Below are 22,592 nucleotides of genomic sequence, written 5' to 3'. Positions count from 1 at the left end.
ATTCATCTACTCAAAGTGGATCAATGACTTTAAGACCTAAAAACTCAAACTACTAGAGAAAATAGTAGAGGGAAAAAAATAGAATTTATTGGTATAGGCAGGAACTTCCTGAATAAAATTCCAGAGGCTCAGCAAATATGAGAGTTGACAAATGGGATGACATCAAGCTGTAATGCTTCTGCACAGTGAGGGATATAGTCACTAAGCTAAAGACCCCCCAGAAGAAGAAATCTTTGCTAGCTATTGTAAGGTCTGCTCCTGGCTGGCAAGCGGACTCCACCCTCCTGGAAGCAGTCTCCACCCAGTACCTGCATTACCCAGGCAATTGGTACACCTGGAAGAGGTCACATCTGCATCCGCTGAGGTCACATCTGGATTCGATTGTGGCCACACCTTTTCCTGCCTCTACCCTAGATAAGGCCTAGACCAGGGCCAGACACTCTCTTTCCCAGGCCTTTCCCAGCCGCCTAGAGTGCTAACATGGCCTGGTGCCAGCCAGAACGATGAATAAACCTACCCCTTACCTGAATACCACGTGGGTGGTGTGGTTCTTACTCAGCACTCTCTTCTTTAAAACCTAACAGCTATATACTAACAAAGGGTCTAGTAACAGAATATACACTGGGCTAAAAAATTAAAACCCTAAAGAATCAATAGCTCAATTAATAAATGGGCAAAAGAGATAAACAGACACTTCTCAGAAGAAATACAAATGACCCAAAAATATATGAAGAAATAAATGTTCAACATCCCTGGCCATAAAGGAAATGCAAAATAAAAAACCATTCTATTCACTCTACTTAGAATGGCCATCTTCAAGAATATGAACAACAAATACTGACAAAGATATAGGGGAAAAAGAACCCTAATACACTGCTGTTGGGAATGTTACTAGTATAATCACAATGAAAGGCAGTATTTAGATACATTAAATAAACAACAACAGTGCCCAGGCCCTGAGTTTAAGCCCCATGACTAAACCCACACCCCCCTAAAAAGGTAAACAAATTTCTTGCCAGGCACCAGTGGCTCACTCATAGCTGTAATCCTAGCTACTCAGGAGGCTGAGATCTGAGGATCATGGTTCAAAGCCAGCCTGGCAGGAAAGTCCATGAGACTCTTATCTCCAGTTAACAAGAGAATACCGGAAGTAGCACTGCAGCTCAAAGTGGTAGAGTACTACCCTTGAACAAAAAAGCTCAGAGACAGCATCCAAGCATTGAGTTCAAGCCTTACAACCAACAAAAACTAAACTAAACTAAAACAAAACTACATTATGATCCAGTAATGCCATTCTTAGGAATTTAATCAGAAGATTGCAAGTCAGGACACCTGGAGACATACGATCATTGAAGCATTATTCACAATAGTAAGTTATGGAAACAGCCCAGAAACCCTACAACCAATAAACAGATTTTTAAAATGTGATTATAAACAAGAGTATTGTTATTTGTAGGGAAATGGATGGACTTGGAAAAAAATTCTCGCAGGCTCTGAGAGAAAAAGGGTTCATGTTTTCTCTTATATGTGAAAGTTAAACTAAAATATATACCTACATGAAAAGATACAGGGCTATATGCATATATACATGATCAAACTGACATATATGCAGGGGTAGGTTTCCGTGTTGTAACTCCTTTGAACAACTGAAAAAAACTTGAACAAAATGAATACCAGGATGCTGAAACACATCTTCTTGTCTGTTTTCTAGGAGAACTTATTTCAGACTCAATGGTACATGTCTGTATTGGATCTTGATGTAACATATATTATACTGAAAAGAGTATGAAAGTTGCTTATCCAAAGTTAAATAATTAAAAACTTCATTGAGCAAGTAATGGAAGTAGAAATTGGCTTCATTTTAAGCTGGAGGCTTTGGGATGAGAAGATTAACAGCCAGATTTACTCCTCAAATATGAAAAAAATAAAAAAAAACTCAGATACACAACTTATTTAAATTAAAGCTCTAATTTTTATACCATTTGTAAGAGTTAACTCTGAGTTATCACCTAAACTTCTTAGTTCTAATACATTTCCTTTAAAGTTTCTGAAATAAATGTATACTTCCCCCCCCCCCCCCAGGGCTGAGGACCGAACCCAGGGCCTTAAGCGCACCAGACGGGTGCCCTTCAGCTGAGCTAAACCCCCAAGCCTCTAAATGTATACTTTCTTGAAGAAGTTTGGGACCTTCTAAAGTGGAAAAGGAAATTTTAACTAAGTACAGAGAAGTAAACCAGTCTCTTGATTCCCTGGCTAGAGCTTTTCTCTGTGATCCTAATTTGTACTTCATTCTTATCTCCTTACTAAATACCATTATAACTAAGTTACAAAGAGGAAACCAAAGCAAACAATTTCAGAAAATCTGAGACCAAAAAGGATGAAGCAAATGTCACCTGGCAATCAGAACAGAAACCTGCCATTTTCAACATTCACATTTGAATGCAAGTCAACTTGTGCAAATTGCACTGGATGGGTATATCTACTCTTTTAAAAGAGTGTACGATAAACACAAAACAGAGGGAGACAACATTCAATACAAATGTCACAAAACTCAGCCTTCTCTGTACATGCCCATTTTGGTACTGAATAATCAAACATTTCACAGGCATTTAAAACCTAGTTACAGCCCCAGTATGTGAAAAGGGAAAATCAGACTCCTTTGCAAAGAAAAAATTGTTGAACATTGACCTCACTGAACAATAATTCTCCTATAGTTTGACTTACCATTCATGTCACAAACTCTAGAGAGAAAACAGTCACGGAACTGCGGGAACTGCCGAGGCATGGAACAGAACTTTGGGCTACAGCCTGCTCCAACTCTTCTGACAAATACTCAACAGCAACAGGACAAAGCATCATTATGACAGAAATAAAGGCTCTTTAGATGCTGCCTTTTTTAATTCAATGAACCCACTCTTACACTCAAAGTTCACGCCACGATGTCTCGAAATGCAGTATTACCAGATTATGTTATAAAAGGGTCCAAAAAGCTCAGCGCAAAACACTACCTCAAACACTTTTATGCTAAAAATTAACAGTTGTGAGACTGCTAGTATTTTCCTTCTTGTAAACTATTAATGTCATCATCAAACAGTTAAAAATAATCTTAAGAAAAAAAGCCCAGATAATTAAAGAAAATAATTAGTTGAGTAAGAAAACCACAGGTTTCTTCCAAAGAATACTGCATGTTACTAGCAGCTGGTATAAAATTAACCATCTATTTTCTCTATGCTTCTCCCCTAGTTTTCAGTAATACAATAGACAATCCATTACTTACAGAAAAAAAATGAAGCTGCTGTACATTTCTTAAGCTGGTTTTTGTGTGACAATTCTGATGCAATGCTGCCCTAAAAGTGAACTTTGTTTTAAACAGCAAGATATCCTCACTGGTGTGGTTGGAGCAAGGGTGGAGCCCGCTCTGGGGGAAACAACACACCCAGGCAGATTTCAGTGAGTGCAAACTGCACATCAACATCAGCACAACATTGTCCAGGGCCTCAGAGTCAAAATTAATTGGTTAATCCTGCTCAAAGAAATAGGGCAAGTTCTTGTTTGTACATCAGCTTTCCTGCTTATAGACACATTTCTCTTTTTTTGTACAAAATAAATAGATAAAACACAACAATAATTCTTGTAGTTCAACCAATACAATGTTAGGTGGAAGTTAGACTACTATAAAGGAAGTGCCAACTTCTAAGTTTAGCAACAGCAGTTTATACATTTTTGTGTCAGAAATACTCCTCATTCTGTACATTTCTTTGGACTCTATTGGAGACAAATATGAAGACAAACAAATTGCCTACTTTTCTCTTAATGTTCTGCTTCTATTAATGAAATAAATGGTAATTTGAGCTATAGAATTATTGTTTGATGAAGTCCATGTTCAATGATTTTTATTACCAACTAACAATTACCATTGCCTTCAAACACAAGGGCTGTTGGCTTACAAATTTTCAATGGAAATCACTAATATGCATATTATATACTTTAAATTTTTAATAGTACTTTCAATACAAGACACTATGTTGAAGATGAATTTACAACTTGGGGGGGGAGGGAGGAGCTGAGGAGGTGGAGAGGAAAGGGATGGCAGAGGAAAAAACAAGGAGGGGGTAACAATGCTCGATAGGAAATGTACTCATTACCTTACTCATGTAATTGTAACCCCTTTATACAGTATCTTTACAATAAAAATATATATTAAAAATACTTTCAAATCATTTGGTAAGAATCTTAAAGTCTGATAGCTTACATACAAAATATTTTATAGAACACATGCACAAAGTCTATCTAAAAATCTTTGTCAGTATTGAAACTATCATAAAGCATTTAATAATTGCTTAAAGTGATTTTAGCCAATATTACCACTTTATGTATATGTACATTCAAAGATATAGTTATTTTTCATTTGAGTCATATAATCATGAAACAAAGATAATTTTTTTTGATTACAATATCCTAGCATGTACAAAAAGAAATGTAATTATTTACAGGGGATTTAAAACAAGCAATGGAAAAGGTTTTGGGGAGAAAACCAAGAAAATATTATTTTTAGAGAAGAATGTTGTTACATTACTCTTACCAAATGTTATGCCCTCATAGTGAAAGAATAAATCAGTCTGCAGTATTAGGCATTTAGTATTTTTGATAGAGGGCCTAGAACATTCTCTTTCAGGGTCCCAGGAAAGGAGTGCTGATTGATATAGCCTTTGTTGGATTATGAGGCCACTCCTGCCATGTGCTTAATTAACCATTCAAAAACACTCCTTTCATAGTCCAAGTGCTTAGTTTAATTATTTTTCTAACCATATATGTAATCATAAATCACCTGCTGCTATCTTTTGCTCTTCCTCATCTCACACTTAATCTGAACAACTCTAAGGCACTGGTTGGACATTTATTAGAAGAATCTCATCTCATCTTTTGTATTTGCACTGTTGGAAATATCTGTTTTCAAGTCAAACTTCACTTTCACAGCTGCAAAGGAAATGACAAGAGAAGAAAAACACAGCCAATATATATCAGCAATTAATTCCATCCACAACTGTCCAGCTGTTTGTGCATGGAAGAACTAGTCTGTTTCCTTTTGGGGCTTTCACCACTGAAAATTGATACTGAACATTCAGAGACACAAGCTGTTTGTAACATGTCAGGAATGTGCACAAGATCACACAGAGTTGAAGAGACAAAATGAAATCCAGATTCAGCTTTCTTGGGACTTTCCAGTATCAGAGCTTTACAAACTCATAAAAACACCCAGGTCACTAGAGAAAAATACATTAAAAAATTCTCCCTTCTGAATATCATCCTTCCAATAAAGAGGAAAGTCTGCCAGTGACATCAGATTTAGTATTAAGAACATTTACTCTGATATACTGGCATAAAGGAGGTGTGACATTCTTAAGAATCCACGTGCCCTCAGCATGTTAAATCCAACCAGTACTTTTTTGACTACACACACAGCTGTTTGCCCAATGTGTACCTAGTACCTTAAAAAAAAATCTTTTAAATGTGAAGGTTGTTGGAAACTAATGCTCTCCTCTCAGTTAGTTATGTAGTAAAGCAAGTTTTTCTTGGTTAGTGCAGATATTATTTGGTATCCATACACCTGGTACTCATATATATCAATGTTTGTATCTATCCACAGAATTTCTTTTGAGGTAGCTCTTCCTTCTCTCTCCTTTATCATCAGGTTTGTGAATTTTAACTAAAAATACTTTTCTTTTTATGCAGGTTCTGGGCCTTCAACTCAGGGCCTGGGTGCTGTTCTTAAGCCCTTATGCTCAAGATAGCACCCTACTTCTTGAGCCACAACTCCACTTCTGCTGGTTACTCTCACAGATTTTTCCTACCTGGACTGGCTTCGAATTGTGATCCTCAGATATCAGTTTCCTGAGAGGCTGGGCTTACAGTTGTGAGCCACTGATGCCTAGTTTTAAAGTACTTTCTAAATAAGCACCACAAGGCTTACCAATGATAGTATGAATTCATGTCATTCAGGAAGTATTCTTTTTTTTTTTTTTTTTTGCCGATTGTGGACCTGAACTCTGGGCCTACGCGCTGTCCCTCAGCTCTTCAGCTCAAGGCGAGCGCTCTACCGCTTGAGCCACAGTGCCACTTCTGGCTTTTTCTGTTTATGTGGTGCTGAGGAATCGAACCCAGGGCCTCATGCATGCAAAGGCAAGCACTGAGCCACCTTCCCAACCCTTCAGGAAGTATTCTATCCACCTCTTTCACTGTCCTCTAATTTCAATTCCATTTTAAACATTTCTTTCACTTAAATCTTACAAAACATTCACTTTGTCTTACTGTACTTTCAGTATGTAAAATTACATCCATTTTCAGTACACAAAATGAATTTGATTCATTATACTGTCACAAAAGTTAAGAGAAAAAAGGAAAAAAAAATTTGGGTGCTGGTCCTGGAATTTGAACTCAGGGCCTGAGTGCTGTCCTTGAGGTTTGTACTCAAGGATAGTACTCTACCACTTGGGCTACAGCTTTACTTCTGAAAAGATGGTATTTTTAAAACAAGTAATTGCAAACAGTTGGTCTCTAGTGGTTCAAACCTGCAATCTTGGCTATTCAGGAGGCTGAGAGGAGCTGAGGATCCAGATTCAAGAAAAGCTGGGGTAGGGGGAGGGGGAAGGCTGGGAAGGGATGGGAAGGGTAAACAAAGGAGGAGGCTGCAATGCTTGGTAAGAAATGTACGCATTATCCTGCCCATGCAATTGTAACCCCTCTGTACAGTTTGTTCACAAATAAAATAAAATTAAATTAAAAAATAAAAAAATAAAAAAAAAAGAAAAGCTGGGGTAGGAAAGTTTAAGACTCTTATTTGAAATTAACCACAAAAAAGTTGCAAGTATAGTGCCAGCATTCAATGAAAAAGCTAAGGGACAGCACCTATACTCTGAGTTCAAGCCCCAGTACCAATATACACACACACACAAATAAAAACATAGTTTAGCTTTCTTATTTTTCTTTTAAAATGGAACAGCAAAGCTGGGCGCTGGTGGCTCACGCCTGTAATCCTAGCTACTCAGGAGGCTGAGATCTGAGGATTGCAGTTCAAAGCCAGCCCGGGCACGAGAGACCGTGAGACTCCTATCTCCAATAAACCAACAGAAAACCGGAAGTGGCGCTGTAGCTCAAGTGGTAGAGCGCTCGCCTTGAGCTGAAGAGCTGAGGGACAGCACCCAGGCCCAGAGTTCAAGCCCCACGACTGACCAAAAAAAAAAAAATGGAACAGCAAAATAGGTAGCTTTATGATTGAACTCTTTGTCCTAAAGGTTATTTCCCCTGCTGTTCACCAATCAACATCAGCTACATGAGAGTTTATATATTCTCAAACACAACACAGATGTGGCATTCATTGTGGGCACCTCTAGGGTTTAGGGCTTACCAAATACAAGACAAACCATTTGAAATTCAAGAGGGAAGAAGGGAAGTCATAGAGTGGGAGGGAGAGAGGAAGAAGGGATTGGAAGAGAGAGGAAGAGGTACAGAAAAGAGAAAAAAGAGGAGGTGAGAGAAAGAGGGGATGGGAGAAAGGGAGGGAAGAAAAAGTGATAGAAACAGAGAATTCAATCCAGGATGATGATAAGTTGTTAGCATGACATTCTGTTTGTCAAATACATACAGGTATAATAGCTGGGAGGACCATGGCTTGAGGCAGGCCAGGGCTAAAAGTTATGAGATCCCATCTTAACTAAAAAATCTGGGTATGGTGACCTGGTGTGAAGCATAAATAGGAGGATTATAGTCCAGGATGGACATGGTAGAAGGCAAGACTCTATCTTAAAAATAACCAAAGCAAGAAGAGGTAGAGACATGGCTCAAATGGTATGGTACTTGCCTAGCAAGTACAAAACCCCGAGTTCAAATGTCAATTTTAAATAAAAAGGATATACATGTTAAATACTTAAATATGTGGTAGAATGAAAGCCAAGTACACTACCATAAAAGGGCCTTTTCTTTTATAGCAATCATTGCCTGGTCAAGGATATACCAAGGGAGGGGGAAGAGAAGTTTATTTAATCTTTAGCTGATGGTGACATTATATCCAGAAGTGTAGTAGAACCATCAATGAGTAAAATAGCTTGGCTTGGTAAGCTTTAATTCTGTGGAACATTCAGTAAAAAAAGACTATTATTTTTACTCTTTTACTATGTCAGAACTGGAGGAGGAGGGAGGGAGGCACATATTTGTGTCTGTACAGTGACTTATATACTTACATCTTTTCCCGTTATTGTAATAAAAAGATCTTTTTGCTTAGCACACTATTCCTTCTGTTCGTTAAGTGAAGATACAAGGCCTAGCCAGGTGCTGGTAGCTCACTCCAGTAATCCTAGCTAGGCTGGGATCTGAGGATCTGGTTCAAAGCCAGCCTGGGCAAGAAAGCCTGTGAATCTCTTATCTTCAATTAATCACCAAGAGCCAAAGTGGAACTGTGGTTCAAGGGGCAGAGTGCTAGCCTTGAGCAAAAAATCAGGACCAAGGCCCTGAGTTCCAGCCACAGGACTGGTGTGTGTGCGTGCATGCTTAGAAGGCCTAATTAAAATCTAATCTACTTCCTTCATACACTCAGAAGTTTAAAGCTCCTTTATCTTTGTTTCTGTAAGATTTTTTCTATATAATTGTATTACAGAACTCCTCATAGTTGCTAGCTGCACCTCCATATCTTAGAATCTTGTCCATTAGAAGGAACTATCCATGTCTGCTCTATGCCTAGATAACAGGTGTACAGTTATAATCAAAGTAGGAAAAACCCATAAGATGAACATTCATAAAAAAGAAAAGCAATTTTCAGAAAAATGGGGGGTAAGGGGATGTACAGGGTGTAATGACAGTAAAAGCCAACTGTGCAAACTTATGAGTAATCAGATAAATGTCCATTGCAAAATGGCTGAAGTGCCACTGGATTCAATTATTTATATACTTAACTCTACATAATCTCCATAATAATCTTGTAGACATAAAGACTAAAACTGAAAGAGGGTAAGCCAGTAAGGTCATAGTGTTTACTAGTGATAATGAAGTAAAAAAGTGATTTTTTTAAAAAATCACAAGTGATTTTCATAATAGTTAATTTTACAAACAATAAAGGGGATCTGTATTTTAGAGCAAACTTGGACAGTCATGGGGATAATCAAACTACATGAGAACTTTATTTGAGAGAGCAAAATCCAAGGAGAAGATCAAGAGGACCATGGCTCAAGGCCAGATTGGGCAGAAAGGTCTGTGAGACTCTGTAAAATATCCAGAAAAAGCAGGATGGGAGATATGGCTCAAGTGGCAGACCAAGCAAGCCTAAGGAGCGTTAGGATCTGAGTTCAAATCCCATTACCATAGGATACTGGCTTTTATTTCTAAAGCAATTCTCAGAGGTGTAATAACTTGCTAAAAGCACTAATCCTGTATTTACTGTGTCAGGATGTAAGGTCTTTCTAGGTTGGTGAAATCCAACTCTTGTTTGGCAGCATCTCTGGCAGTTGCTGTAACTTCCCACTTGAAGAATACTCTCGTTCTGCTTCCCTTACAAAGATAGATTTGTGAAGGAGAGGTTTCTAAAAGCTTTCACCTTGAAATTTAACTTGTCACGTCTCACTCATAACCCTCTACTAACTTCTAACAAACTATTCCTTACTCCTACCTATGCTTGTCTGTCACTGGTATAGCTGACACACAGGTGGTGAGCAACTTGAAGCTAGAGCCCCTCTGGACCTAGCATAGGCCACACCCAGAAAGAGTTAAAAATATTATGAATGTTAAATGAATAGTCTCTGTTGCCTACTTAGTGTTTGATAGTCATTTGTTAAAAAGGAATCGATTATAGAAAATGTAAGATAGCCGGGCTCCAGTGGCTCACGCCTGTAATCCTAGCTACTCAGGAGGCTAAGATCTGAGGATCGCAGTTCAAAGCTAGCCCAGGCAGGAAAGTCCATGAAACTCTTATCTCCAATAAACCACCAGAAAACCAGAAGTGGCTCTGTGGCTCAAGTGGTAGAGCGCTAGCCTTGAGCTGAAGAGCTGAGGGACAGCACCCAGGCCCAGAGTTCAAGCCCCATGGCTGACATAAAAAAGAAAAAAAGAAAATGCAAGATAGGGTGTAAATGAAAGGTGATTAATGTTCAAGATAGTTTTTCCTTTGCAGTCATAATCTACAATGACTGGTAAGTTAAGACTATTGAGACAGAAAATGAAATTTAGTAAGTCATTAGTTGTATTGGTTATATATCCCCATTTGAAACCAAAATTAAGCCAGACACCAGTGTTTTGTGCTTATAATCCCAACTACTCAGGCGGCTGAGATCTGAAGAGCACAGTTCAAAGCTAGCCTAGGCAGCAAAGTCTGTGAGACTCTTATCTCCAGTAAACAACTCAAAAAAGGCATGAGTTAACGCTGTGGCTCAAGTGGTAGAGCATTATTAGCCTTGAGCAAAAAGAAGTTCAGGGATAGCACCTAGTTCCAGAGTTCAAGCCCCAGGACTGGCATAAATAAATAAATAAAGTAAGTGAGTAAGTAAGTTTAAGCACACTGGTAAGACTGTATTGTATCCTCAAGGTTATGAAATCTGCAGTGGAAATACAAAAGATGGCTTTATCTGTGCCATATAACAAGCATTCTGAAAATAATTATTTCTTAGAAAATAAAGGCTACATAGAAAAATATTGAATAAAAAGAGGAATAACACATATTTAAAAATGCTATTAAAAATCTACAGATGCTGAGTGCTGATGGCTCATACCTTAAAATCCTAACTACTCAGGATGCTGAGATCTGAAAATTGCAATTTATAGCCAGCCTCTTTAGGTGTTGAGGAAAGTACATGAGACTCTTATCTCTCCAATTAACTATCTTTGTTAATCAACAAAGATATCAATAACACACATTGAAGATAGCCTCTTTAACAACTGGTGCTGGGAAAATAATATCAACATGTACAACACTGAAACCTGTCCCCTATCTTTCACCTTGTACAAAAATCAATTCAAAAAAGACCAAAGACCTTAATGTCAGCCAGGCACCTGTGGCTCACACCTGTACTCCTAGCTACTCAGGAGACTATGTGGTGAAAAAAAAAATCTATTTACTTAGCAAAACTTATTTTACATTTAAAATACTTTGTTTCATAAAAGCCATAGCCAAGTATCTTTCAGTCTTGAGAAATTTAAGTATTATGACTACAGGCCTACTAAATGATTTTAGTTTTTACAAGATTAAGCTCTTCAACATGAATTACCTTTCCATGACGAAGACCCACAACCTATCCTCTAAAGCTGGAATTTTAAAGTTTCCCCCAAACAATCACATGGCTTTTCCAACACATGGCAGGAGAGAGGGTTAAGCATTTTCCTTCCATCCCCATTCCCATCCTTTAATCCCTGTAAAACTCTGCTGCTTTCTATAAGTCTTCTGATGTTTAAATTCCTTGGCTGATAGGTTTGCCATTCACTCAGGCAAAGGAGGTTTAACTAAAACAAAAACAAAACTGATTTGTAAATGCAGCATTTCTTTGCTTTCTAAGTATTACTAACAAAAGTATTGCTAAAAAAATATCAATTTCTACATTTTAATAATCATGTACCCTATTGTGATTTCAGATTTTTAAGATTTTAATTTAAAATTTTAAGTTAATAAATCAATTCATTAATGAATAGTTATTTTTTACTTTTGGCTTAAATTCTTTTTTTTTTCCTGGTGCCAGTCTGGGGCTTGAACTCAGGGCCTGTGTGCTGTCCCTGAGCTTTTGTGCTCAAGGCTAGCACTCCACCACTTGAGCCACAGCTCTACTTCTGGCTTTTTTGATGGTTAATTGAAGATGAAGAGTCTCACAGACTTTACTGCCTGAGCTAGCTTCAAACCTTGATCTTCAGATCTCAACTTTATGAGTAGTTAGGATTATAGGCTTGAGCCACTTGTGCCCTGTTTCATTTATCTTTATTAACAATCATTTCACACCTATTAAGTGCTACAATTAAGCAGGTATTAGACTGCAAGAAACAGAATCCCTAGCCCTAAAATATTAGCAATTTAGTAGCTGTAAGAGGGGGTGAGGGTGAAATAACTTACTAAATAATTATAGTACAGTGTATTACTGTGTTATAATAGATGTACTGCACACTCAAGGAGCCCATGTGAAATCTTCTGGGGAAGCTATCTTAGAGTTTGGTCTAGGGAATGAAAAGGCAAAGGCAACATGCTGAATAAAATTGTTTTTATCATATGGCCTTATTTTAAACAAAAGTTATTAGATACTACAGATGATCTAATAAGTCAAAATTGTCACTGGTTAACAGTGTATAGAATTTGTAGAATAGGAAGGGGAAACAAAAGAGGAGGCAACAATGCTTGATAAGAAATGTACTCATTAGGGCTGGGAAGGTGGCTCGGTGGTTGAGCACTTGCCTTGCATGCATGAGGCCCTGGGTTCGATTCCTCAGCACCACATAAGAAAAAAGAAAAAAGCTGGAAGTGGCGCTGTGGCTCAAGTGGTAGGTAGTTCGCTAGCCTTGAGCTGAAGAGCTGAGGGACAGCGCTCAGGCCCAGAGTTCAGGCCCCACGACCGGACCCCCCCCAAAAAAAAAGAAAGAAATGTACTCATTAGCTTGCCCATGTAATTGTAACTCCCTGTATGGTATTTTCATAATAAAAAAAAAGAATTTGTAGAATTTAAGTTAAAGGAAATCTACACTCTAATATTAGTATGTAGAGTATCATGTGCTTTTGCTTTTACTTAAATCTTTTGACTAGCATGCTAAGAAACGATTATATCCTTCCTGAAGACAATATTTCTGAGGTAACCAATGACTACAGAAGTAATTAAGACCAATTATCTCGCAAGTCAGTCAAACTGTAATATGCCAAAATAGCAATAAGGGCTAAGAATGTTCTAGGGTAATACCAAAGTCCCAAAACAAGACTTGGTCAATGTGGCAGATGTTCACCAAACTCTATGGGTGTAAACTCTTAAAGGCATCAAGTATGTTAAATTTAATAGGAGGGAGTGGGAAAATCAAAGAAAAAAAAAGCTGACCACAAAGATTGTTTAATAAGATTAAAGTTCACTGGCCCAAAAAGATGTTTCTCATATGTTGATATATGAGAAAGGAGACTCTGTGCATTGGAAAAAGGGCTAAAGTGGACTTGAAACACAGTTCAGTGGTAGATTATCTATGGAACATGTGCAAAGGCCTTGATTTGATTGCCAGCACTGGAGAACAGAGAAAGAGTGCACTAAAGGGATAGAAATATAAACTTATGGGGGGAAAGACAGATTAAATTGCTGACAATAGATCTCCCATGTTTATCAAGTGACAAAAGATGTGAAAATTCTACTATATTGTTCATGCTCTGAAGTACAAACAGATCTCCTATGTTTATGTATTAGAATTGCAATGTCTGTTTATAGCATGTATTACCATAAAAACCTGAGACAAGAAAACTCCTAAAACAAGGAAATTAAGACAGTATTATTTATATTGTGTGAATTCTTTAAAGACTATGCCAGGTTTAGGTAAATATTAATCCCTCTTGCAGTTAATCATATTAACTATGCCATGGACAACTTTGGGGAACAACTGTTTTATACAAAGCACCATATGTGATTTATATTCATGAATTCACACATGTAATATCTAAGTTTGACAAAGGGTAAACAACTGTCTTATCTTCCAGCATGTTCATACTGGTAAGTTTAATTTTGAAGTAGAAATTCTTCAATGAAATATGTGTCTTTGGACAGTGTACAAGTAACCTACTCAGAATATTTAGAAGGGAAATAAAATGCTCATGAGAACTTTTGAGACATAGAATAGTACAAATACTAGACGGAAGGGAAAAAGGAGGAGCTAAGGTTGAAGAAAAGCTGTAAGAAACCCAGGGTGCTCTGAGATAAGGAGATCAAGTAACTGTGGTCAGGCCACACCCAAGCCACACCCACAGCTATGTGGCTTATTTCAAGGAGGTGGAACAATGAGCAAGTGAACAATTTTGGTTTTGTTTAACTGAAAGGTTGTGCAATCCTTCAAAAGGAGGAAGGAAAAAGGGATGTTTTTCCAGTATAGAAAAGGTGGATGTAGCAAATGGCTGTCACATTAAAACATTAAAGAAGTAATCAGTAAATCAAAGAGATATGAAAAACAAAAGGAGAAAGGCAACATGTATACCTTACATGTGAAAATGAAAGCTGAGAACTTTCATCAACAGTATAAACTCCATGTAAATTCAGGGCATTATTACTATCATAATAAAGCTTTTTTTAATCCTGTGGGCCATGCCATCCTTCAAATAACACACCTATAAAGTACATTGATAATAATTTTGGAGTATGAGGGTCAGTGTAAATATTTTTATTTTGGGAGCTTACAGGAGCAATCCTTAAGTATTGGGCTTTCAAAATTTATTAAAAGATCAGCAGGACCTGACTCCCATGGGCTCTTTCTAAATTGCTAAGACATTTATCTGAAATAGCTCTCAAACCCTTTAAACTGATTCCTGCTAGTCTAATATTAATATGATGTGATACTTTAAATAAAAAGGGAGGTGAAGGAGGGAAACAAAGTCCAAGCTAGTATTAGTTAAATTGCTTCTAAAGCTTTAGACATAATGGCAAAGTGCCTACTGAGCACACACAAAAGGGCCTGGGTTTGATCACCAATGAGAACATAAATCATATATAACCACCACCACCAATAACAACAAAAATGTTTGACTGGGAAACAGATATATACTTGCTGCTAAAAGCTACAAAAAGAAATTTGGAATGGCCTTTTGAGAAAAGAGAATTTTCCTTTCTTCAATCTCAAATATAATAGTAATTCTTCTGAATTCTCAGAAATGAAAGTTCAGTACAAATGAACAATTTTGGTTTTACTTAACTGGGTTAAAAACACAAAAATAATGTAGCTAGGGCATAAAGAAGAATTTAAACATGTCTCTTTCAATATAGTCATTATACAGATGATAACATTAATAAATACTCATGAAAATATCCTTACTTCAGTAATTTATAAAAATTCTTGTCTTAATTAGACCTCAAAGCATAATAAGTTCTGAATCATAGTTGATAATTTAAAAATCATGTTATCTTCAAGTCACAAATTTGGGTTAAGTAGAAAGAAGGCTTTTCTATAAGGTAGGGAGTTCTTAAAAAGACTGTTATAAGAACCCAGAAACTTTAAGGGTTATAGCTTTAACAATACATAAAACATTCAGGAAGCTGAATTGGAAGGATTACAAGTACTAGCCAGCTTGAACTACATAGCAAAACCATGCTCTTAGTGGCGCTGTGGCTCAAGTGGTAGAGTGGTAGCCTTGAGCTAAAGAGCTGAGGGACAGCACCCAGGCCCAGAGTTCAGGCCCCACGACTGACAAAAACAAACAAACAAAAAAAAAACCATGCTCTAAAAACGAAATCACGTACACAAAAGTAGACAAAAACATAATCTGTCCACATCAGAAGCATTAAAAACAAAATGGGAATCCCTAGCTCAGAATAATCAGTCAAAAAATATTAAAGGCATGACTCAGTGGTATAGCACCTGTCTAGCAAATTCAGAGCTCTGAGTTCAAAACCATAGAACCACCAAAAAAAAAAAAAATAGCAATAACAAACTGAAAAGTGTATCTGTTTTTCCAAAATGCTAATTAGAAAAAAATTCTAGGAAGTTTGGAAGAATAGATCTAGTCTCACAAGGACTTGGATTTGGAATTAACACACCAGATGGTCAAAAAAAGTCTAAGCCAAGAGAGGGTATGAGGTGGTAACTTGAGACATCTGGTCAAAAGGAACCATATACCTTATCCAGAGAAAGATACCTGCAAGATAGACTGCTTCATATGGGGGTGTACCTCTGGGGGCAACAACTGCACTGCCTAGCATGTATAAGGCCCTGAGTTCCATTCCTGGCATGAAGAAAACAGACAGACAGACAGACACACACACATATACACACACACACACACACACACACACAAATAAAACTATAGATTCTTAACGATTCTAAGAAATAAAATCCTGTCAACTCATAGGCCAGGTGCTGGTAACTCATGCCTGTAATCCTAGCTACTCAGAAGGCTGAGATCTGAGAATAGTTGTTCAAAGCCAAGCTGGGCAGAAAAGTCTGTGAGACTCTTTTTTTTTTGGTCCGGTCGTAGGGCCTGAAGTTTGGGCCTGGGCGCTGTCCCTAAGCTCTTCAGCTCAAGGCCAGCGCTCTACCACTTGAGCCACAGCGGCACTTCCGGTTTTTTCTTATGTGGTGCTGAGGAATCGAACCCAGGGCCTCATGCATGCAAGGCAAGCGCTCTACCACTGAGCCACCTTCCCAGCCCCTCTGTGAGACTCTTATCTGCAATTACCCATCAGAAAACTGGAAGTGGAGCTATGGCTCAAAGTGGTAGAGCTCCAGTCTTGAGCAAAAGAGTCACAAATCCCCCTACCCCAAGCACATAAAAGTCAGCAGAAACTTTAAACGAAAGTCAGCAGAAACAACAAAGAGCAGAATTTGACACCCTTTCTTTAAGAACTAAAGACAACAGAATAATTAAACAGAATATAAAGTATGTATTATAAATTCTAAAAGAAATAGGATGGGGGTCAAGGTTATATTCAAGGAGATCACTAGTATTCAGAGTTATCCAGTGACTTATCACAAAATATTTGGAATTAACTTCAAAAGAAAAACAGAAGCAGTAACAATTTTAAACTGTTGGATAAAGGTAACTTTCAGCATAGAACTAACAAAACTATCCATCAAAGGTAAATGTTACACAAACTCACTAAAAAAATATCCTTAAAGGATGAAATCCAAGAAGAAAAAAAACCTGGAAGGAGGTGCTGAGATAAAGAGTAAAAAAACTTATAAACATTGTTTGTTCATGTCACTCCTTGCCATAAACATTAGTTTTTGGTTTTACTCCAGGTTTAATCATTCTGATAGCATTTTGCACAAAGTAGGGACACTTAATGGGGAAAGTTCCCTACACTTGAGTTACTAGCTTGAGGACTTATGGCAGGATGGAGAACATTTCCTGGTAAAAGGTCAAGTTTCTACCTATTTGGAACACAATATAATTCCTGCCAAAGAATCTGCTCTTTTCCTGCCCCTGCCCAATACTAAGTGCTTCACCTGATCCTTGGGGTTCTGGAGTTAGACAAGAAGGAATGATCCTGTGCCAGGAACTTTGTAATAAACAAAAACAAAAAAACTTTAAAATTATTATCTTTAAGTAGTTGTACTAAGAAGTTCCCATTCTACAAAACAGTATATGAATACAAGATGTCTGACAACATAGTACCCATCCCTCCTAACCCATCCCTTCTCCCACTTAAAAAAAAATTGAGATAGGTGATTACATAAATGTCACATATTTCACAGTATTGCAGAATAGTGATACTTAGTTAAAGTCACAGACACATTTTAACCTTCACAAGGCGAATTGTCAATATCATGGTCTATAAAGTTTGTGAATTCTATGAGCTTTGACAATACAAATTATTTCTTCAACATCAGGTGATATTTACATTTCTTTCCTTTTGCTCAGTGCATGTTATTCCCTCTTTCCCTCTCATTCCTCCCTTCCCACCGTCTTTGGGTTGCTTAGTTCTTGTGCCAGGAACTTTCTTATCTAACCCTTACAAAGACCCACAAAAGTAGGGAGAATCAGAAACACAGAGGGAGGAAAGTGTGTGAGGATAGGTTTTACTGTTAAAAGAGGTCAGGTACCAGGAAAGGTGGCTCACATTCATAATCCCAGAGACTTAGGACTGCAGTTCAAGGCTAGCTTTGGCAAAATGATACCAAGATCTCATCTCAACAAACATAGTTTCCTTACTTTTCACTTTTCATTTTGTATAGTGGGTCTTCTGGAGCAATGGGAACTAGAATAACTGGAGAAACAACTGCTTTATCTTAGCAGAAAGCTCAGGCTCACTGAACATCAAATACAGTTGAAAGGACCTTAAAGGTCATCTAGTCCAGTTCTTTCCCTGTGAGAATTCAGTGGTGCCCTGGGTCACCATCTAAGATCACAAATAATATGCATCTCCAAACCTATAGTCTCTTTCTCGACCAATGATAAACCTGCCTCTCAGGAAAGAATGCTCAAATTTAATTTTCCTTCCTTGGAACATTCAGACATTCCACATCGACTGCGATACTGAAAGACCTTACCAACCACTCTATTTGTCAAAATGGTAAGAAGTTTGTGTTGAACAATCTACTAGTATATTAGGCTGAAATAGACATCAGAGAATAAAAGGTTAAGAAAATGTTTTTTCTATGACAAAGATTTTTAGGATTGTGAACTAAAAGGCGTATCTTCAGTTTACTCTAAAATTTTCTGAGAATAAACTAGTGGGATAGTAACAGTATAGATCCAGAATTTGATTCTTTATTAAAAAATACCTGTAATATTTTGAATTAACTGTGTAGTTTTGTGAACAGGAACACTAGTTCAGTTACAGTACTAGTCTAAAATATTCAAGTGCTAATGGAACTTCCTTCTAAAATTCATTTGGAGGGGTTCTCTTTGTCATTCAATTTGTGCAAAATATATACCTCATACTTAATTCACTCACTGCCTACAATTTAATATTTAGCTATTGTTCACATTCTCATCTAGGCATATATCCAATCTCTTATTCATGAAACACTGAAATAAAATTTTACTAGGAAAGTAAAAGAACAGTAGGGAAAAATTAAAAGAGCAGTAGGGAATGTAATGTATGTTCACACAAAGTACAGGATGATACAGCTGTGATCCGTCCATTTACAGGACTCTCTTTTTTAGCTAACAAGTTACAGGGCTATCTCCTCAGCTGAACAGGAAGCAGCAATCTAAAAAACACAAATGTTCCCAAGCCCCAACTCTACTGCCTTCACTTCTAGCACACATTTACCTTCTGATCAGGCCTGTATAACACACCCCTGCAAGCTGTCTTGATCAAGTGTTAGCAAGTCTATGGATGACAAGTATTTTGGAAGTCCACAGAACAATCTTTAATCCTAATGTTCCCAAATAGAAAACTATTAGGAACGACAAGTTGTAGCAAGAATGAAAAAACTACCCTTGGTCCTTAAGAAATTCCTATCTGTATGGATGATCTTAGTTTCTGGAAGTTGATTCCATGGCATCAAAATATACCTTAAAATTCAGAATTTCCAGGACTGAGGAGGTAGAGTGCTTGCTTTACATGCATGAGGCCCTGGGTTCGATTCCTCAGCACCACATAAGCAGAAAAAGCCCAAAGTGGTACCATGGCTCAAGTGGTTTAGCACTACCCTTGAGCTGAAGAGCTGAGGGACAGCACCCAGGCCCAGAGTTCAGGCCCCATGACCGACAAAAATAAAATAAATAAATAAATTCAGAATTTCCTCTTTTATGCTCACAGACAAGGTACCTAACCCAGGCCTAAGGCAATGGAGGTGTAATGGAAGAATTTCACAATAAAAATTAATACATGATTTATAAATCATATATATCTTATAAACTGTTAATCAAGTAAGGAAGTAGTGAGATAGTGCTGTTGGCACTTGGAACAACATATGTAAAAGCAATGGTGTGAAGTCGTTATGTCGAAAACGAACTTTACAACTTTGGTGGGGGGGGGTGGGGAGAGGATGGGAAGGGATAGAAAGGGGAAACAAAGGAGGAGGCTACAATGCTTGATAAAAAATGTACTCATTATCTTGCCCATGTAATTGTAACCCCTCTGTACAGTATTTTCACAATAAAAAATAAATAAAAATTTTTAAAAAAAAGCAATGGTGTATTTTAGGATCAATGATAAGTGAACAGTATCATGGTAGATCCCTCCTACTGCTGCCCTTTAGAATGAATGGGCTTATGGGGGCTGGGCATAGTGCAAGTACTTGCTTAGTAAGTATAAGCTGCTCTGTTCAAACCCCAGTAAGGGGAAAAAAAAAAAGAATGGGTCTATGATATTGAAAAAAATCAGCTATGAGTACTTGGATACTGATTAAATGTACTGAGGTACATAAACAAGAATTTTATATTCCAAATACTGGAATAGTGACTTACTAATAGACCTTGAGAGATCAATGAACATGTATTTGAATTTATTTGGTTACAATAAGTAGAAAAATAAATTTATAAGGGGCATCAAGGAGCCTTCTTCAAGAGATGTGTCCTATTGTGAGTGCTTATACAAATGAACTTGTCATTCATTTGAAATTGGTAAATTCACTTGCATATGAATCTATATTGCATATCTTAATTACATACCTATAAAGCTAATACATACATAAATAAGAAGGGTTTGAGACATATGAAACAGTTACATAAGTTAAACGCTCAAATGAGTGTGTTTAGAAAAGGAAGTGGTCAAAATTTTTACAAAGAAAATTGCTATAGAATTACTTACAAAAAATACCCCTTTCTTTTCAGTATGTTTTAATTTCCCAACTTACATTTTCCATCAGAGGAAAGCACACCAGTGTTGCCTGAGTCCTCACAAAGTACTATTACCATGGGGCTAACATACAAAACAGAGCTCTCTCTGAAACAGGAGCCACCAACTTGTCAGTTAGGTGAAACACATAAGAAATGAAAATATCAGCAGTATGGAAAAAGCAACAAAAGAACATGGCAGAGAAATGGACCCTTTCTGAGATTTCGCTCTTTCCCCACAGTAAGCTCCACAATTTATGAACAGCTGGGAAATTTCCTTCTTTTCATAGGAAAAGAGTAACTATATAGTTCACATTAAAGTGGAAATGCCAAAAACACACAGCAAAAAGGTGTTTCCTAAAGGAAGGAGGCAGAATACTGACTCCCCTTTAAAAAAAATGTATACTCTGAGTGTGTGTGTGTGACTTTAAAACATGGAGAGAAAATAACTAAATCTAGACAATGGTGAGTTAGCTTCACTGTGACCATCATTTTGTCCCAGTGGATTACCTTAAGTGCAACTATCTTTTTGTGGAATAAGAACATATTTCTACTTTATATTTATGCAGGATATAAAAATTTTTTAGATAGCATTTAGCTTCAACTTTTCCTTCTTTTTCTTTTTCTCTCTCTCCACATTTCCTCCCTACTTTAACACTTTCTTACAAATTAAGATTATTTCAAAAGGTGTAAGTGGTTCATTTTTAAGTTTTACTGATTCTCAATGTATTCCTTTAACAAAAATTATTCTTTGAGTGCCTAGAATGTACTATTTTATGTATTTACATCAGAAATATCTATTAGAGGGCTGGGAAGGTGGCACAGAGGTAGAGCGCTTGCCTTGCATGCATGAGGCCCTGGGTTCGATTCCTCTAAGCAAAAAGAAAAAAAGCAGGAAGTGGTGCTGTGGCTCAAGTGGTAGAGCACTAGCCTTGAGCTGAAGAGCTGAGGAACAATGCCCAGGCCCAGAGTTCAGGCCCCATGACCGGACCCCCCCCCCTAAAAAAAGTATCTACTAGTAATAGTGGCTTCCTGCACCTTTTCAGAAGAATTTCCCAGAACAATTTAGGGAAATGTACTAGTAATTACTTCAGCAATTGAATACATTTAGTCTAGTAAAAGATTAGCTTCCACAGAATACCTAATTTTAAAAATGTGGGGTATGATTAAGAGTATGATTAGAAGAGGACTGAGAATATAAAGGAAGAATATAAATACCACAATTTTTTAAAGAGATGCACTCTGTCACTAAACTACAAAGAAATAAAAAGATTCTGCAACAACAAAGGGACACTTGAGGAAATAATTGGAAAGTGACAATAACCTAACACTTCCTTCTACCATTGACCAAAGAAATCCAAACAGAGCTGGGCGCTGGTAGCTCTGTAATCCTAGCTATTCAGGAGGCTGAGATTTGAGGATTGTAGTTTGAAGCCAGCCTGGGCAGGAAAGTCCATGAGACTATCTCCTAAACTACTCATACAAAGCTGGAAGGGCACTGTGGCAGAAGTGGTAGACTGCTAGCCTTGAGCAAAAGCAGCTCAGGGACAGTGTCCAGGCTCAGAATTCAAACCACAGGACTGACCAATAATAATAGTAATAACCTTGCTCATGTGATTGTAACTCCTCTGTACAGTTTTCACAATAAAAATCTTATTTAAAAAATAATAGTAATAGGGCTGGGAAGGTGGCTCAGTGGTAGAGCACTTGCCTTGCATGCATGAGGTCCTGGGTTCGATTCCTCAGCACCACATAAGCAAAAAGAAAAAAGCCGGAAGTGGCACTGTGGCTGAAGTGGTAGAGTGCTAGCCTTAAGCTGAAGAGCTGAGGGACAGTGCCCAGGCCCAGAGTTCAGACCCCACCACCGGACCCCCCCAAAAAAAAACAGTAATAATAATAATAATGATAGTAAAGATTTGGAAAGAACCAAAAATAATCTAATTATAATCTCATCTTCCCACTAATACAATGATGGTCCCATTGCTATGAAGACTGAGGAAGATCAACCAAAAGAAAATGTTCTCCCTTTTTCTCTAGGTACATGGTAAGGATATGTTTGAGGAAAATGGATTACAAAGAATTTCATCTTTTTTTTGGGGGGGGTCCAGTTGTGGGCCTGAACTCTGGGCCTGGGCGCTGTCCCTCAGCTCTTCAGCTTAAGGCTAGCACTCAACCA

General features: G+C 37.6%; 1 protein-coding gene across 6 annotated transcripts in view; it reads right to left on the bottom strand.

Annotated features, from left to right (window-relative positions):
• The window catches only part of Add3 (adducin 3 (gamma)), an 87,259-nt gene that overhangs the window by 38,890 nt on the left and 25,777 nt on the right, over positions 1-22,592 (bottom strand). Inside the window, exon 1 of one of the 6 annotated variants that reach the window (XM_013017756.1) lies at positions 3,278-3,368. The exons of 4 other annotated variants lie outside the window; for them this stretch is intronic. The gene's annotated coding sequence lies outside the window, so the exon portion shown is untranslated. Of the gene's footprint in view, positions 1-2,724; positions 2,749-3,277; positions 3,369-22,592 lie in introns of those variants that run through there. One more of the 6 variants, XM_013017760.1, reaches the window with a different exon arrangement.

The sequence above is a fragment of the Dipodomys ordii genome, unplaced genomic scaffold (genome assembly GCF_000151885.1).
Source record: "Dipodomys ordii isolate 6190 unplaced genomic scaffold, Dord_2.0 Scaffold36, whole genome shotgun sequence".
NCBI lineage: Eukaryota > Metazoa > Chordata > Mammalia > Rodentia > Heteromyidae > Dipodomys > Dipodomys ordii.
Note: the sequence above shows the minus strand (reverse complement) of the source record. Positions and strands in the feature narration are given on the sequence as shown.